This window comes from Puma concolor, chromosome D3 (assembly GCF_028749965.1).
Source record: "Puma concolor isolate L17-30 chromosome D3, mPumCon1.1.hap2, whole genome shotgun sequence".
NCBI lineage: Eukaryota > Metazoa > Chordata > Mammalia > Carnivora > Felidae > Puma > Puma concolor.
Genome location: NC_141678.1, coordinates 27,413,324 through 27,426,085, shown reverse-complemented (window position 1 = coordinate 27,426,085; position 12,762 = coordinate 27,413,324). Strand labels below are relative to the sequence as shown.

Sequence of the window (12,762 nt, the reverse complement as noted above, 5' to 3'; positions counted from 1 at the left end):
GGGAAATATGGGTTGCATCAAATGAAATGAATCACCAAGGGTTTAAATTCCAACTCATATATGAGCTCCAAAATGAGGCCACATTTCATTTCTCATATTTTTTAATATTTCAGTTTTTCAATATTTCAATTGTCATTATTATATGTGCACTACTGGAGGAATTAGTTCTTATGAAAAATATTAGGACAATGCTCCCTTTGGTGGAAATTGCATAGATGTCTATAGGGGCACCTGGGTGGTTCAGTCAGTTAAGGGTCCAAGTCTTGATCTCAGCTCAGACCTTGATCTCAGGGTCGTGAGTTTAAGCCCCATGCTGGGTTCCATGATGGGGGTGAAGTCTACTTAAAAACAAACAAACAAAAACATACCTGTAAGAAACCTACCTCTAAAGGGCGTCTGAGTGCTTGAGTCAGTAAAGTGTCAACTTTGGCTCAGGTCATGATCTCATGGTTTGTGAGTTCAAACCCTGTGTCAGGATCATTGCTGACAGCGTGAAGCCTGCTTCAGATCCTCTGTCCCCCTGTATCTCTGCACTCCCCCACTCTCACGTGCTCTGTCTCTTTCCTCAAAAATAAATAAACATTTAAAAAAGAAACCTATCTTGAATTTTGGCAAAATTTAGATAATAAAATCTATGCCCTGTTTGGAATACACACCAGTCTCAACCAATTGGCATGAGTAGTATGCCAACGTGACGTTGCCCTAGATTTCTTGTTGGCTAGTCATGGTGGCATCTGTGCCATTGCTAACACTTTTTGTGCTTGGACCAATAAAGTCAGGTAGGCAAAATAGGGTATAAAGTGCTTGAGAAAAAGCTGTTTGGATTCAAGGCTGACCCTCGGGGCTTATGGGATTTGTTCTCTTGGCCTGGGTTAGGCCATTGGAGTTCCTGGTTTTGAAGCACCTAACATGGAGTATTAATTGTTCTAGTTTTTTTGTTTGTTTGTTTCATAGTGGTTATGATTTTGGCCCTAACATGGACTGTTATTTGTTCTTGCTTGTTTGTTTCTTTGTTTCGTAGCAGTCATGTTGCTGGTCCATTGCATTCTATCTGGAGTCTTAAATGCATTTATGTAAAATGATCTCGCATCAGGTGACTGCTGTGATGAGAACAAACTGGTCATGAAGGTCATCCTCCAAGACAGTTAACTATGAAGATGGCTGACAGTGTCCAGCAGCAAAGTATGGGATCTCAGGTTTTCTCTGAATGGGCCAACCTCTCAAAAGTGAGATCATAACCAAAATGGGGGACTGAGAATGGAAGATACAAAAGAACAGTGGCCTGGCCATATATAAAAATAGGACTCTGACATGAGGTCTGCAGCAACCAGCCCAGGAAATCAACCCACTTTCTTCAGTTTTGGCATATTACCTAGAAGTCAGACGTGTAGGTGTCAGACCGCTCTCTCGAGCAAACAGCCCCGGAAGCTAAATAATAACCTCTGTATTGAATTGACTGGCCCCAAATGGCCAAGACTTGATTTGCCACTGCGAGTATCCCTGAATTTTGTCCTCACTTGCAACTTAAGACCAGCAGATAAAACCACAGATGCACCCCTAACAATGATATAGGATGCCCTTCTTCTAGAACACTCACCATAGCTTCCTTACGCCAATAGTCTCCTGCATCACTGAGGCCTTGTATTATTCTGTCTCTACAAAGTTTCTCTAACTTCTGTCCATCTCTGAGTCTGCCCAAAGGCAAGGGATAGTGGCTGACTCCCTTGCTCTAGCAAATTTTGAAGAAATCACCTGTACTTATTATCATTTGTTTCGTCTTTATTTGTATCCACAGCAACACTGAGTAGTGTCAAAAAACACCGAATGGTTCAGGTAGGGAGCTGAGCTAAGTCAAGAGTGCTGGGCCCACCCTGCTGGGGACCCACTGAAGTCTGCTTCTAGCTCAAGTACTCCTTACACTGGTATTTTCCTGATTTGGGTGGTTCTGGAAATGCATAACTTTTCCATTCCCTTCAACTCCCTAGACTTCTCCAGCAAGCATCTGGTTCCAGAAGTTCTGTGGTCTTGGTGTTCAGCTTTGGAAACATTGAGACCAAGTTCTGAAACAACCATGTGGAACTGCTGAGTAAGAAAGTCGAGATGGTGTGGGCTAGAGATTTTAAAATTGAATCGAGGCCATCCTAGGTCAGAAAGATTGGAAATTATCAGTATAGATGCTACCTGAAAGAAAAAGAAAGTAGGAAAATATGTCTGGTGATCCTCAAGTAGTGTCCTGGGGAGGGGGTCTCCAAGATGTGGTTATGGGGAAGGCACTCCCAGAGGAGATAAGGCTCTGTCCCCTGCCACAAAAGGGTCTAGACTCATCAAAAGGATAACGAGTCTGTAGAAACTGGATCTGGGGGATGAAGGAAGGAGCAGGGAAAGTGGATACTCAGAGCCAGAACAGCTAGGCTTAGTCCATGCAGCTTAGACACTTCAATCAATAGCCAGTGAGACATGGAAGGCCACAGACAATTTATGAAGCCACCAAAGCACTAGCCCAGGTGGCCACTCTCCCAATTACTTCACAATACCTGCTCATCCAGAGCTGGTCAGTTGAAGGGAAGCTAATTCTTAGTAGAGCCATCATGTGACCATTGGTTTGGAATGTCTTGGCTTCTGAGTCAGCTTGGGAGCCAAACAACCCTGCTCAGTGAGGGTGTTCAACTGGTCACCTGGAAGGCACCATGTGAGATGGCTGATTGTGTGAAGATGCCGGGGAAGGATGGCCCACATTGGGCTTCCCCTCATCCTTCAGAGGGGCTTCACTTGGGGGCAACTGCATCGTGTTTTGGGTCCAGGATTGAAACCTAGAGATGGGAAACTGAGTTGGGATCTGGGTTTTTCTCTTGGCTCAGGCACCTCCTCCAAGGCATCAACTGTCTCCTTCACAGAAAATGGGGCAGGAGGATTTGAGGAAGAGACTGAGGGGCCCCTGGTTAGGGGTGCAGGGCATGATTTCAGGTGTTCAGTGATCTCTCTCTCTCCAGGGAACCAGCTAAATTTCTGTCTTGAACACCCAACTAAACAGTTTAGTGACTTTTGGTGAGTCACTTTTTCTCTCTAAATTTGAATGCCCCACTGTAAAATACAGATGATAGGCCCTGCTCTGCCGCCTCCCACCTCAACAGGGCTGACACAGAAACCACAGGAGATCACAGATATTCTCTTTGAGCTGTAAGCATCTCTCCATGTAAAGGCTAACAGGAAGCTTACATCCTCCCCTGTTGTGGAGCCATCCACAACACCTCTCTGGATTCAACCACTACCAAGTGTCTACCTTATTTAGTGATTGAACATCTAGGGTAGTTATGAAACACCAGCCACTTATTTTTCTGAAGACTTTACTTGTGTTTAATCATTTTGAGCTCACAACTTAATACTAAAAATTAGGCCCTATTAACATTTCAATATCTCAGAACAGAGAAACAAGTCACAGAGGGGTCTATACAACTTTCTCAGGTACATGGAGTTCTAAGCAGAGTTTTGACCCAGGCCTTCAGTCATGGACTATGTACTTGCTGTGCTTCTATAATGCCTCAGGGAAATAAAACTATTTGCTCACAAAACCTGTCTGTTGGGTGTTCGAAGTGTACACCCAGTTGCAAGATCTCTAGAAGTCCAACTTGGCTTCACAAGGCTCTGCTGGTCAGCTGGCGAATAATGGAATCAAAAGATTGATTGTGAATACATTATCACTAATTTCCCTATGGACTTCTACAGCAAGGTGTCAGCAGTTCTCTCTATTGCAATGCATTTCCCAGGATCTTGTTTCAAGGATGAAGAAGAAGAAATGTTCCCCTGAGGTCAAGAATATCAACTGGCACCAGGCAGTGCTTCAGAAAACTCCACATCTGGCAAACAACAGGGGGTACTCTATAAATGACCCCATTGAGGTATTGTGGAAATTCACTCATTAAGTTCATTCAAGAAGAAGGATTCTACTTTAGTCAGTGGCCCATATTTAATAGAAAACCATAAAAATTTAAACCATATTCTGTATGCAAAGGGGGATGATCAAGGCAATCAGTTGTGCTGTAACTGTATAGAAGTCAAGATACATTTCTAACTCAAGATTGGGCACACGTTTTACACTAAACAACATCTCTAGCTGTTGTATAGACCTTTAGCTGATTTGTGAACATTGGCTCTAACAGATCTCTTCCTAAAACAGTGTTTACAGATTTTTAAGAACCTTAATAGGCATTATTTAGAACAGGAGGTTTAGATGAATGTAAGAGTTGAACAGATAATGTAGAAAGTTCCCATATTCTACCCCTCCAGTTTCCCCAACTGATAACATCTAACACGAGTGTAGTACCTTTGGTATAACTAGCAAAATCATAATGGCACATTTTCATTAAATTAAAGTCCACAGCTTCCATTGAAATTCACTCTTTGTGCTTTGACATTCTACAAATTTTCACAAATGCATAATGTCGTGCATCACCGTGACAATATTCTACAGAAATCCATACACCAGTGTCCCTAACTGCGCTATCCAGGGGAGCAGCCACTGATCAGATGTGCCTGCTTATGCTTAAGTTAATTAAAGTAAATGAAGTTAAACATTCAAGCAGTTGAATATCCCTGCTGCTTTGGAGACTGAGGAATGGGGTATGAAATCCGAGAGAAGGAGGAAATATATGTGAAGGTTTGTTTTGTTTTGTTTTTCATGTGTCAGCATCATAACAGTAGGAGATACTATGTGTATGGGCTTCAAGTGTGTTTTGCTCTTCAAGATTATCTTTCCCCAAGACCAGCTCTTTTCTGCTTCTCCACCGAGCATCAAAGCCTCAATTACATTTGGTTTGCACATTTTGCAAACTGAACAGGGAAGTTACTACATTGGGTTTGGTATGACCTGTGACAGAAGAAGTCTGGGGAGACACACTGTCACACACTTGAACTGGAGACCAAGTGCTACCATGTGAGCTGGAGGCTGGGGATGTGGGGACCCTCTCTCTCTGCACCTTCAGGTCTCAGACCAGCACCTGCATGGGACACCCTCAGCCTTGCCCCTGGGTGAAAGGATGCTCCCGGAGTGGGCATCACAGAAAATGTACCCTCTCAGCCTCCTGCAGAAGTGAGGTGGGAGGTGCACCCTGGAGCACATTTCTCTCAGGATCAGAATAAATCCTGCACATGTAAGTCCATGTGAGAGAGGCCTGTGTGCAGCTGCCCTGAGACCCTCCCTGGTTGGCGGGAATTCTAGAAGCCTGTGTGACGGCTGCTGGGCTGGCCACACACACTGGCTCTAACGGCCCCACTGAACTCTCCCCTGGGACTGACCAGGCCCAGAGACTCCGAGCAGCAGACAGGAGTCCCTGCCCCTGTCACAACCTGCTGCTCCAGCCACACGGTCCTGACCCATCCTGTGACCTCCGTTCAGGCCTGCCCGGGGTCTCCCCCAGTCTTTCCAGGGCTCAGGCAAAGGCTGGCAAGTACAGTGTTCATGTGGCTTTACCTACTGTAGAACCCCTATCATGCTGCTTGTGGATTAGGGGAATTTGGACCAAGTACTTTTAATTTCATGTTTATCCTCTTAGGGGCTAGGAAAGGTACAGGGTTGTTCTGAGGATTAAGTATCTCCAAGTACCTAAGGTCGCCCCAGGCACAGGACAGACACTCTGTGTGTGGCAGTGGTTGCCATTCCCTCTGACAGGGCCCAGCACAACCCCAGGCCTGTGGCAGGTATCCCAGGGGGGTTGGCTGCATTGGTTACTTGATCAACTGATTGGTTAGGGAGGCTGGCTGTATATCGGTGATCATTCCCCCCCTCCACCCATATGACACAACAGTCTGGTCGGTGGAGGTGATGGGAGAAGGGAAAGGACACTGATCACGGGAGATAGAAGGGAAGCAGCAGGTTGTGAGTACTGAGGAAGGCAACGTCACGCACAGAAATGCATGGAGACAGCGGCTGCCTTCTAAGAAGGACAAGATGACACCAGCGTTCATTCCAGGCCACAATTACGGAATGTGAGGGCTGGAAAAGCACATTGGAGATCAGAGACCCAGTCCCTCATCATGGCCCCAGGGAGGAGTGCAGAGCTGAGGTCAGAATGGGGCCTGAGATCAGCCCTTATCCTGCCAGGAGCAGTGAGTATGAGTTCTCACTGTCCCCTGTCCTTTCCCAAGGCCACCCCTTCCGGGCCACAGCTGCCATGGTCCATGCCAAAGATTAATTGCAGATTATGAAGACTCAGAAAAAGGGAGCAAAATCCTGCACCTAATTTCTTTGCTCTGTCATGTCCTTCACTTTCTTGCATTCCCATCCTTAAGCTCCTTCTTCTGTGGCTCTTCACCACTCCCTCTTTGAATGATTCTCATCCTGAAGAACCTGGTCCTGTCCAGGCACAGGACATCCTCACATCTCCAGTGTCTATAAGATCTCCCGCCACCCCCTCACCCGCTTTCTGAGCAGTGCCTTGGGTCCACACCTGAGTCTGCACTCCTGGATCCTGCTCAGCCACCCTGAGTGGTGGACTGGGAGCAGGGTGGGGGCGGAGGATGGATGGGCCCACCTGCCTGAGAGGCTCCCCCAGAAGACTGGGGGTTCCAGGAACCAGGCAACTGGTGCTCTCCTGCCCAGGGGAAGGGCATGGTGCTCTGGATGGGCTCGATCCTTCTCTTCTCACCAGCTGGCAGGGGTCAGAAAGTCTCTTCCCCCAGGCTCAAGAGGGGGGTGGGTGAAGAAGGTGAGAGGCGATAAAGGGGAAGAATAAGAGGAGATGTGGAATGTGGAGAGGGCGGGAGGAAAAGCAGAAGGCAAATAAGGGCCCACATCTCCGTGGCTTCCCTGACTTTCTCTTGGCCCTTTGGGAAAGGCAAACAAAGGGAAGGGAGCCCTGTGGCGGCCATATTGCATGTGATCGTGCAAGGGAGAGACAGGAGGGTGGTAATAACCAGCGCAGGAAAGGGGAGGGATGCCCTGAGCACATCTCTCCTGGAAACGGATACCTGCTCCATATTTCCAGGGGTGCATGGCCCTGACTCTGCCCAAGTCAGGCCTCCTGGGAAAAGTGAAGGCAGAGGCCCTGCGCTCCCTGGCATGCAAGCAGGGCAGCTCCCCAGGTCCAGATCTGCAGACCCGTGACCACACAGCGGCCTGGGCATCAAGTAGGGGCCACCGCAGCCTCCAGCCAGGGCTGGGAGTAGCCCAAGCCCTTGGGGTCTGTCAGCTTCTGCGGAGCCCGGTGGACAGCCTGGATCACCTCAAACTGGGGTTCTATAATTTTTTGTTCTAATATATATATATATATATATATATATATATATATATATATATATATAAATCAACACACACATGGAAATGAAGGGAAATTCAGTGCAGTGTCCATTAGGGAATTTGTAAGGAGTTGAATTGCAAATTGCTTATGTTTCTTTTATTTTCCAATTTTTTAAATTAATTCAAATATAACTGGTTTAATTCCATTTGTGTTATTTTTATTTTTATTTTTTTAAGGTTTCATTACATCTTAGACAGTAGTGTCTTCTGTAGCCTTTTCGCACTGAAACACATTAAGCCATAAAGATTATTATTTTTTAACTACCTCATCATAAGCTTCTTTAAATGGAAAGGCACATGTCAGGCATTTGGATGTAATGGGGAGAAAAGATACTGAGGAAGAAAAGGGAAGCCCTCTACGTGTCACTTCGATGGTGCAGGTGTCATGCTAGGCCCTATCACAGGTGGATGAGGGGACATCATCACCTCTCCCCCTCCAGCCCTGTGTCATCAGACCTCCTGCTCCTCACAGGCCAGGGGTGGGACTTGGGATTTTCCTCCTGCAGTCCGGAGCCTCCCCTTTCTTCTGCTCCAATACTCTGTTCAAGGGACCAGATGCTTGAGGGCTGCACAGCCACATGCCCAGGTTAAATCTCTCCTGGAGGACACTTAACACTGTCAGCCAACGACAATCCCCTTAGCCAAGAACCCCAAACAGGCCCCTGACGGTGTCTTGGCCCAAGGTCACCTTCCAAGACTGGAGGAATCTTTGGGGTCCCACACACCCACCCCAGGCACCCCTCCTCCCTCCACCTCTGTGCTTCTGCAGGGAATAGGGTACCCATGTTTGCTGCTGCTTTGACACCTGTGAAGGAAGCACTAAGCAAGTGTCGGCTGGGGTCTCAGAGCACCTAAGTGTCTAGAAGCTTAAAAAGAAGACAGGAGGTCATGGATGAAGGGCTACCCGCTAACTCAGTGCCAGCCTCTGAGCATGTGAATTGTATAGATTCTGCCTTAGTTGCAGAGATATGTTTTATAGTTAATTCTGGAGGATTTTACATCAAGAAAAATGTATCTTTTGCCTGCTTTATCTTGAAGTCATTTTTATGTAAAATAAAACACACAAAAGTACATGATGCATAGGTAGCAGAAGCTGAATTACCGTGGGCACCGCACTCTGTAGCGGTGATTTTCCCTCTGTGAAAGACAAATGCTTCTCTCTCTTTTTTTAAAATAGATTTTTAGGTTTTTTTTTATTTTTTCTTTTCTTTATATTAAATATAATTTATTGTCAAAATGCTTTCCATACAACACCCAGTGCTCATCCCAACAGGTGCCCTCCTCCCTGCCCATCACCCACTTTCCCCTCTCCCCCACCCCCCCATCCACCCTCAGTTTGTTCTCAGTATTTAAGAGTCTCTTATGGTTTGCCTTCCTCCCTCTCTGTAACTTTTTCCCCCCCTTCCACTCCCCCCATGGTTCTCTATTAAGTTTCTCAGGATCCACATATGAGTGAAAACATATGGTATCTGTCTTTCTCTGCCTGACTTATTTCACTTAGCATAATACCCTCCAGTTCCATCCACGTTGCTACAAATGGCTAGATTTCATTCTTTCTCATTGCCAAGTAAGGGGATTCAGACAAATGCTTCTGAGAAACGTCTTCCAGCTTCTTTGCCCTGCCCCCATGCCTGCACAGTGGAAATTGGATCCTCCCAGCTCTCCAGTTTGTTCCACTACCTTCCCAGGGTGCCACCACACTCTTTTGTGCCCTAATTATGTATAATCATCATGCTTGGGAAATACATGGTAACCGATGTCATTCCTTAACCTAATAAGTTAGCAATTATTTTTATCTCCTTCTACAGGAGGCTGCCAGGGTGCTAGAGCCATTCTGTATGTGGAACTAGGATTCGCAGCAGATATGTTTATAAGAAACCATAAAGCTGTACTTAAGATGTGTGCACTATACATACAATAGATAAAGCAGCAATTAAAAAAAAGGCAATATAAGAAATAAATTTTCACATGAAGCACACTTCAAGCCCAGGTGGCTTCCTTTAATTTCAAACAAACATTGAAGATGGAAATGCCTGTCTCTTCCAGAGAAACTTCCATCCAGACACGGAAATACACACTCTTCCAGAGAACAGATACAGAGGGAATATGCCCACATTGCTTTCATTGGATCAGAAGGAAATTGATGCCACCCCAGCAGTAGGCATGACAGGAAAGGGGGGCACACAGGTCAACTCTCCTGGATGTAGATGTCAAAATCCAAAACCATACAGCATAAATCTGGAGATTTGGGAAGCAAATTGAGATCTCACAGTGGGGTTCCAATGGGTGGATGTGGACAGGGTCAGTGGCACTTTGTGTGTTGCCCCAGGGGTGGTGAGAAGGGACAGTGCCATTGGGTTGGTGGAATAAATATTTGATGACAGAGGGAAGGAGAATCTGAGTGACTCTCAGGGAGAGCCCTGGGGTGGGTGTCACAGGCTGTGGCTGTGGAGGGGACCCTTTAAGAGGACGTGGGACTCTGTCCCCTTCCACTGCCAGGGCCAGAGAAGGACAAGGAGTCTGGAGAGATTTTGTCACATAGGGAAGTAGGAAAGTTGCACACTCAGAGCCAGTGCAGCCCCTGCCCTCCCTCAGCCAGGCTGCTCTGACAGTTGCTCACATTAGTGGTCAGTAGGCAGTGGGGGACATGCCAGCTTCATCCATTAAAGCACCAAACACCAGCCCAGCAAGTCATGCCCTCATTAATCAGTGCTGTTCATCCGGGGTTGGTTGTTGAAGACCAAGCTCATTCACTAGAGAGCTGTCATGTGGGTAGTGGGCTTGGAAATGCCCACGTTCTGAGCTGCATGGGGGCATGTAGACCACTAGTCAGATGCCCAGGAGCTCACATTGGACAGCTGATGTGTGAAGATGCTGCAGGAGGAGAGTCATAGAGGGGACACCCTGACCCTTCAAGGGACTTCCTTTTCGGAAAGTGACGTTGCTTCTGGGTCAGGGATCGAAACCTATGGGTGGAGGCTGAGGCAGGCATGTGCTCCCTTTGGAATTTCACGGCAGGAGAGTTTGGGGATCAGAGGGAAAACAGGAGCTAGAGAACTCTGGGGGCTCTGGGATCTCTGTCCCTAGAAACCAACTACATTCCTGTCCCAGACTGTCCTGTCATCAGCTTCTTCACTCTAGTTGCTTAAAATCTCTGAATTTCAGTGTCATGAACTACAAAATATGGGTTAATGCCCTGCCCTGTGCATTCCATGGAGTCTGATGGGGATCACAGGAGATGATGGCAGATATTCTCCATGACCAGGAAAGCCTCATGCCCACATTAAGGCGGAAAGGTTACCTTCCACCCACCCTTGCCCTGTGGCCATCCAGGTTTCCTCTCTGCAGGCAACCACTCCTACATTTCTTGCTTGTTCTTCCAGGCATGTAATATCGGGTCACATATGGAGCACTTAGGAGGTCCCAATCATTTTCCTTAGGAATTATTTGGATTTTCTTCTAGTAAGATTTATAATACTAGTAAGTAGGTCCCATATCACAGAACAGGGAACTGAGGTCAGAGGGGTTAGGTAACTTTCCCAAGTATGTGTGGTTTCTAGTATGATCTGATACAGGTTATCAGGCACCAGCTCCCAGGCTCTCTGTCACTGTCCTCTGTATTGTCCTTTCTACATGGTCTCATCTAATGTCAGGTCCCTAGGCATAAGTCTGCTGGGGGTGGTAAGTGCATACCACATCGCAATACCCCTCTTCTAAGCCCAGCTCAGACTCAGCTGGCTCCCCAGTCACTGGTGAACAAGGAGAATGGGAGTGTGACCTAGGGATGCATGAATATTCCAGGTGCATATTAACAGTTCTCTCCCTTTTTAGTGTATTTTCTAGGATCATGGCTCAGATTACAAAAAGAGAGGATCCTAAGGGATTCAAACACAGGACTCACAAGAAAGGCGTCTGTGCTCAAGACAATCTACTGGCTTTCCCCAGCAGTGCTTCAGCAGCATCAAGATGGACATCTTTCCAAACAACAGGGTCGAGCCACAAATAACACCCCAATGAATGACTACTCCATTGAAGAAGGTAGTGTGGGTATAAAATCAGTAAGTAGATTCAAGAGGAGTAAGGGTAGTTTGTACAGTGGAGACTGGATGTTGGTGAGGATGAAAGGAGCAGGGAAGGTGTACACTCAGAGGCAGGGAGCCCCTGCCCGCTCCTAGCCATGCCTTTATCCAGGCTGCTCAGATGGTGGGTCAGATTGTTCATCAGGGAGACACCGGGGCCTCTAGACTTCATCTTCCAGAGCACCAACCTAGCAGTGCTTTCCTAGCTACTATCAACTGCTCATCACCCAGGTTTGGTCAGTTGAAGATGACGCTAATTCACTGGGGCAACTGTCCTGTGGGCAGTTGGTTTGGAATGTTCTGGGTTCTGAGACATTTGGGAGTCAAACAGACCAGTGGTCATTCAGGGTGGTCACCTGGCCACCAGCAAGGCAGCTAGTAGCATTAAGTACTGGGGGGGCACGGGATGGGGAGATGGGGATGTGTTTTTCATTCTCACACCTCCCCAGGCCCCATCCATCAGGGGGAAAAGGCATTGTTTTCTGGGTCAGGGATTGAAATAGAGAGGCAGGAGTTGGGTTGGGTTTTGGGCCATTCTCTTGGGCCAGCACCTCTTTAGGGAGCCAGCTGTCTCCCTGCAGCAACCTTGCGGCCAAAGGATGTGGGCCAGGGAGTGAGGAAAGGGCTTGGTTTCAGTATGCAGGGCATGATCTCCTATCCAGGTGATCAGAGATCTCTGTCCTCAGGGAATTGTCTGTATCCCCTGCCTCTGAACCATAAGTCATCAGTGCTGTGATTCTGAGTGAGCCACTTAATCTCTCTAAATGTCAATGCCCTGAACCATAAAATATAGGTCCCAGCCCCTTCTCTGCCCACCCCACAGTCCATTCATGAGCATCACCAGAATTAACAGGTTTTCTTCACTATTAGAAGTGTAATATTGAAGTCTCCTAGTTTTATTGTTGAGAGATCAGTTTCTCCTTTTAATTGTCAGTTCCATGTACTTTGACGCTCTCCTTTTGAGTGCAAAATGTTTACAATGATCTCTTTGAAGGATGGACACTTTGTCACTGTACCATGTCCTTCTTTGTCTCTAGAAAAAAACTGTCATAAAGCTTATTTGTCTTCACAAAGCCAGTCTAGTTCTCTTGATTACTATTTGCTTGGTATATATTTTCCATCCTTTTTACTTTCAATGCCTTTGTGTCTTAGGTTTAAAGCATGACTCTCCTGTAGATGGCATAGAGAGAGATTGTTGTTTTCTACCCATTCTGTCAATATCTGCCTCTTAATTGGATGTAAACTCCATGTGCCCTTAAGTACTCATCAGGTAGCATCGAAATCTATTGTTTTTTTCATTATTTCTGTATATGTTATATCTTCTTGTTTTAATATTCCTCCATTCCTGCTTTCTTCTGTGTTATTTTCTAGTGTACCAACTAAATTCCCATG

At 46.5% G+C, this 12,762-nt stretch overlaps 1 protein-coding gene across 4 annotated transcripts in view; it reads left to right on the top strand.

Moving 5' to 3' along the window:
- PRODH (proline dehydrogenase 1) overlaps positions 1–12,443 on the top strand; it is a 72,986-nt gene extending 60,543 nt beyond the window's left edge. The window contains exon 17 of one of the 4 annotated variants that reach the window (XR_015242396.1): positions 11,123–12,443. The gene's annotated coding sequence lies outside the window, so the exon portion shown is untranslated. Of the gene's footprint in view, positions 1–1,021; positions 4,395–11,122 lie in introns of those variants that run through there. The other 3 variants (XR_015242395.1, XR_015242394.1, XR_015242393.1) reach the window with 3 other exon arrangements.
- Positions 12,444–12,762: the final 319 nt, after the last annotated feature.